Source organism: Charadrius vociferus, unplaced genomic scaffold (assembly GCF_000708025.1).
Source record: "Charadrius vociferus isolate BGI_N301 unplaced genomic scaffold, ASM70802v2 scaffold496, whole genome shotgun sequence".
Lineage (NCBI taxonomy): Eukaryota > Metazoa > Chordata > Aves > Charadriiformes > Charadriidae > Charadrius > Charadrius vociferus.
The window spans coordinates 505,311-511,643 of record NW_009648648.1 but is presented as its reverse complement, the minus strand read 5'-3'; positions in this window follow the sequence as shown (position 1 = coordinate 511,643).

The following is a 6,333-nucleotide window of genomic DNA, read 5'->3' as shown; positions in this document are numbered from 1 at the left end:
GGGCAAGAACTCAAAGTCAAATTGAAGTTTTATGTCAACAAGAGGGATGGCCTGGAGTTCTGCTCACAGCCTTCGGGAGATGAGACCCTCTGAACGTCAATAAAAAACAAAAAAAAAAAAAAAAAAAAAAGTCAATCTTGTTTTACTTGCCGCTCCCAAAGCTTCATTTTTAATCTTTGATTAGTAGGCATACACATTGCTGTAGGGTCTGGTCATGGCAGAAACACAGCCAAGTGCTTTAGCACAGCACGGAGCAGCACAAAAGGGGAGACGTTCCTGCAGCAGACATCGCAGGGTGAGCATGGCTGAATGGGAAAATTGTTCGACGCTCCTTTTCACCTCTTGTTGATTGTGTCCTAGCGTCTTCTGCAAAACCGGGACAATGCGGCTGTGTCCATTGCTACTGTAATCCATTCTAAAGTTTACCATGTGCGTAACGAAGCTTTCATAATAAAATTCAGTCATAATTACTACCAGTGTCAGGGGAACCATATACAGCTGTACGAGCAAATGAAAGAATTAGTCCCTTAATACATATTTAATAGGCCATAAAATCCTTGCACAACCCTGTATTATAGTTTGTCTACTTTTGCCCTCTTCAACTCAAGTACAATAGGCTAAGACAGTTGTCCAAACAACCCCTCGAAACAGCTTCCCCAGAAGAAGAATCAGATTAATGGCTACAGACAGTATTTACTCAGCTTTGCTCATCTTCAATATTATTAGCTCATAAATCATGGTAATGTAACCCTTATGTATCTCAGAAACAACAATAAAGAGGCTACATGAAAATGTCAAATAAAACAGGCTTGTGCAATGATCAGTGACAGAAATACCACAAGATTGACTTGATAATAAATTCCTAGCTACTATCATATTTTCTGCAGAATCAAGCTGTTATGATCTCCTTCCATCCTCTCCTCCTACCAAGAGATAAAGTGGGTAAAGTGAAAAATTAGTGAAAAGTGAACCGTTGGAGTCCGTTCCCTGTCTGAACCTGCCCCTACCAGACTGTGGGTCAATTCCTAAGCTATTGACCTAAAATAATATTAAAAGAAATATTAAAGCAGCAGCATGTTGTCAAAATGTGTTGTATCTCAAGTTAGGCATAACCTAAGAAGGTAAAGAGAATGCCAGGGCAGAACAGATTTTTGTTAAAAAGCTGGATATAAATAAAAACACGTGGAAAACAAGCGAATTTGCACACATATATCAGTTATACAGGTATCTCTCTTCTTTCTAAAGGCAGCATTTTAAGTATCCGGAGCAGCCTTTTAATGCAGACGAGATTTCTTAGTACAGTGATTTACTTTGATCACAGAAGCAGATACAGCTAAAGGAACTTTGACTCTGCTTTTGGAAACACCACCATCTCTCAGAACTAGGCGGATCCACAAAAAATCCTTTCAGGTCTATCAAAATTTGTAATGATTTTGAAAGCAGATGTACTATCTCAATAGACAATTTTCAAGTGCCATCTAGTGGTTATTTTATTTTTTATTTCAATTTGGTATTTAAAAATAACTTTCCCGACTTTTGAAATTTTGAAAAAAGTTTGTTACTTCTATCACTTACTGTTATTTTATTATGTGACTCTTGGTGCTGCAATGGTAACCAGAAGCTTAAATTAAGCCTAAGTTTAAGCATTCTGATGGAATGAATTTGGGTCAGAAGACAGATGGTTTTAGGACTAAGAAATTGAAAGAAAAAGGGAAAAAAATCTTATCAATCTTATCCATAGAAAAAAAAACAAGGCACAAATGTCAGTTCATTACTTAGAGCTTTTTCAGTACAACTTAATGACTTCTTATCATGAGAAAATTCTAACATGTTAAAATTCCATAAGTAATTAGGGCCTCAACTGAATGTATGACAAAATTCTGGAGAATAAAGCATGTTCTAAGCATTTCTCACACCAGATAAAGCCAAAAATCCACAGTGCCACATCAAGAGGTTTCTGGTTTACACTCAACCCAATCTGTGACCTTACACAGGCCCAAAACTTTGATATTCAGCTAAGTTTGGTGACTTCTCATATTAGTCTCATAATGGGAACAATTACTTCAGGTCTTCTGCCTCCCACCTCAAATATCCTCTTATTCTCAAAGTATAAGGAACTGTGCTGACTAGGTATCCCGAAAAATGGCTGAACATGCACATGCAATACAGGGAGGCATCAAGCCTACAGTGCATGCCATGGCAGACAACCTGTGGAAAACAGGCAGAGCGCATCAAATTCTGAATTTAATGTGTATGCAAAGAAACGTACGTATGTGCTTATATCTCCACCTGGAAATCCCCAGGCACAAATATGGAAGTCAGTGCCAGGTAGCCAACCAACCAACGAAAATATCTGGGTTTCCTTACAATGGACCTCCGAGAGCCTAAAAGGAAGATGTTGTTTTACTTCTGTAACATACTTTGGTAGAGCTACAGTAATATACATGTAAATTTGTGTCTATCTCTACAGGGAAAGTATTAGAACACAGAGTTTGAGACAGAGCCAAAGTTAAAAACACTGTTAGTAAACATCATCTTCTATTATTTTTCTACTGAAAGACTTGTTAGCTACCTTGCTGTGGCAGAATCGAATTCACTCGGGGGGAGAGCTTAGCTCTTATTCATTCTGTCTTGAATCCAGATTTCAAAGCAATTTAATAAAAGGTGGGAACATTGATATCTTCCTATTTTTTCCAGTTTGGAAACAGAGTTTGAGAGAGATGTAATCTTGCAAAAAAAGACCTGAAACAAATTCATGGTCAAACCGGGAAGCAAGCTTGTAACTGTCCCCAGCCCCAGCTCCCTTCTGCCATCGCTCCCTTCAGAAGCTGTAAGATGAAGGAACTGAAAAGAAAACCTTCACATTCAGCAGTCTTTTTGTAAGCTTGTTACATGGGTAATTACAGCGACATTAAACATCCCCAGCAAGGCACGCTTTAGATCCACCTCCAGGCGAGCCTCCACAGAGCTGAAGAATTCAGTGGATAAAGCGCACCGGCACGGCGGGCTTTGCGGGCGTACACCCCTGCCCCGCCACTGCTGACCCACCACCGGTGCAGGTGATCACTACAGGTTGTGTGCGGCGGAGCCTCAGCAAGCCAGCTGCATCACCCCATCACAACACCGGCAGCAAAGGAGTTCGCTGGGCAACCCGAATTGCTTGTGCCGAGAAAACACTGCATGGACAAAGGTGTAAGCGTCTCACTTTAGACCTGAGCACTGTCTCCCATTCATAATGCACACAAGCCCTTAAACACACGGCGGAACGTGTCTATCTGATTTGGGGCTTATCCAACATCCTCAGCATAATAAACCACATACAGGTCCTGCGAAATAGTGCAGCTACCTCTGGGCAACTGGATAAAAAGCGATGCTAAGGTTTGGAGATGCAGGAAATCACAAAGCTGCCCCTGAATACAAGAACAGGGCATACAAAAGAGCAGTAAGATTAAATAATGCACAGATTAAAAAAAAAAATAATAAAAAATGAAGGAATAAACAACATTACTTAAAACCCCCTCAGAAGGAAGCGTATTATCTTATTGCAGGTGTAGCCCCCAAAATGTGGTCTCAGCTACTCAGCACATTAAACTCTCCTTTTAACACCTAAAGCAAAAAATCCAAGTATTTTAAAGTCCCATAGTTCTATATCTCACTGCCCAAATTGTTGCACTTCGCCACTGAATTGATCTGTTAAACAAAAACATGCATTCAATTTGGAGGGTGTGGAAGTTTTGGCCTACACAGCTGCTAGCCCTTTTTTAGGATACAAGTATTTTGTGTGTTCCATCAGGTGTGTGCCCACTCAGAGCCCACGCATGAAAATGATCTGAGCCAAGTTAGCGAAGAACTTCTCCCAGGATGCCACGCAACACCAAGCCCAGGTCTACTGCTTTTTTTGCAGGTAAAATGTAGATGCAGGTGAAAAATAAGCTGAAATTCTGCATGCATTTGATGGAAAAGGTCTAAAGGCCAAACCCCCACAGCTTAAGCAGATAAAGGAAAAAAAAAAAAAGGAATATTTTTACTGTCTTTCATAGAATAATTTTAAAAACAGCTTTATTTGAGAGCTACATGATTAAGAGTATGAATTAGGAAATCCTGTAGAATGGCAAACTATATTCACAAAGATGAGAAGTGCGTAACTGAATGCACCCATATTTAACGGTTGGTATTTCACTGTAGTCTTATAGCCACTTGCTCCTGAAGCTTGATGGATGTTGGACATGAATGACTTCAAACTCCTGGAAGAAAGCAAGCTATCAAGAAAGGCTGTTCTTTGCCAAAGAAAGCAAGCTATCAAGAAATGGCTGTTCTTTATGCCATAAGCCATAGTTTTCAGAGTTTTTCCCTAAAAATCTCTCAAATAAGCTTCCAACTAAACCATCAGAAGTAAGCAGGGCTGTAGACAATGCTCCCATTCTTATGCAATTTGCATGCTCACTAATGTTGCAAAAATGCATCACCACCTCGAGTTCTGCTGAATATAACAGTCTCTTTTAAGGAGAAAGAGACTTGGCTCATTTTTAATTCATGGAAACACAATCACGTGATTCAGCAATGTCCACTTCAAAAGATCCAAAGCTAGGAATTTGACATGAGCTGCATGTAAAGGATTTAAGTCAAAATATTTTTGCACCTTTTCCCTTAAAATTAGATTATATAATTACTAGTTTCCATGCACTAAAAAAACCATTGTTTCAAGAATAGGGAAATATTAAAGACTACATTCACAGCACTTGGCAGCCATCTAGTCCTGCTCAAGGCAGGCTTAGCTTCAAAGCTGGATCACGCTGCTCACACCTGCCCAGGAATGGAGAATCCACCACCTCTCTGGCACCTGTTCCGCCACCCTCACAATGGAGGATATTTTTCCTTATGCTCCACCACAATTCCCCCTGCCCTAACTTGTGACTACTGCCTCTTGCCTGTTCTTTTACTGTGCACCTCTAAGAAGAGTCTAGGTCCGTCTTCTTCATAATTGCCTTACAGACAGTCGGAACCACTTGGAGCCTCCCTCAGCCTCTTCTCAGCACAACCAGCTCTCACAGCCTTTCCTGGTATGTCATGTACTCCAGACTGAACCACCTCAGCGGTCCTCCAGTTCTTCAGTCTCTCTCATACGGAGGTCCATAGTCTCAGAAGCGCAGAGCACAGCAGGAAATCCCCTTCTTTCAACGTGCTGGATACTTTCTTGATCACACAGCCCAGCCTGCCCTTTGCTTTTGTGGCTACAAGATCGTGCTGCTGAGTCCTATTCAATTTACTGCCCATTAGGATCCCCAGGTCTTCTCTGCAAAGCTGTCTTCTGTCTTTCTTTTGTTGAACTTCATGGGGTTCTGTTAGCTCACTCCAACTTTCTGAAGTCCCTCTGAATGGCGTCTCTGCCCTCTTTCATATCCGCTGTTTCCACCAATTTGGTGTTACCTTTGACTTGCTGAGAATGCACTCCATCCCATCGTTTGTATCATTAATGAAAATATTAGACAACACTGGCACCAGTATCAGCCCCCAAGGAATACCAGCAGTAATGCTCTGCCAGTTCAGTGCTGAACTACTGGTTCAGACAATTTTTTCACACGCTGAGTAATCCATCCAGCTAGCCACACAGTTTGTATCCAGTTTGGCTCCAAGGATGCTAATGGAAACGTCAAAAACCTTGGAACCATCAAAGTAAACGAGGCCCTCTGCGCTCCCTTTGCTCACAGCACCTTGTCTCCGTCACTTCTTCACATTGATCAGGCACAATCTACCCATGGTAAATCCATGCTTGGCTGTTCCCAGTCACCTCCTTGTCCTTCACATGCCTGGAAATGGCGTTCATGAGGACCAGTGCCACAGTCCTCTCAGGGACTGAGCTGAGGTCAGCCAGCCTGCTGTCTCTCAGATGTTTCTTTGTGCCTTGGAGCACAATTAAATACCTCATGGTCTGATTTCCTCCTTTTGCATGATCCATGAGAATGATGACACTGTTTCATTTGACCTGTAATAGCCTGAGATTACAACCACAGTACCACATTTGCCAGCAATTCTAAATGTAGAAGAGCTGGAAATACCAGTAGCTGGAAAACAAGTAGTGCAGCTTGTTTAGCTCAACCCTTCCTATATTTTTTCAGAAAGGTGCCCAATACTACAAACCCAAGTTTGCCAACACCTCTCCCCCACTTGGAAAAAAAATAAAAATCCATGAGATTTAAACATAGCATGGCATTTTCGTTGTGTTTGGAAATGTGAGTCCAATTTAGTCCAAGCTTTCCTTCACATTTTGACTTTTTTAAAAAGTTTGTTTTTCAGTAGGGAGAGGAGCATTAAACTACCATGTTTCTGAGGAAA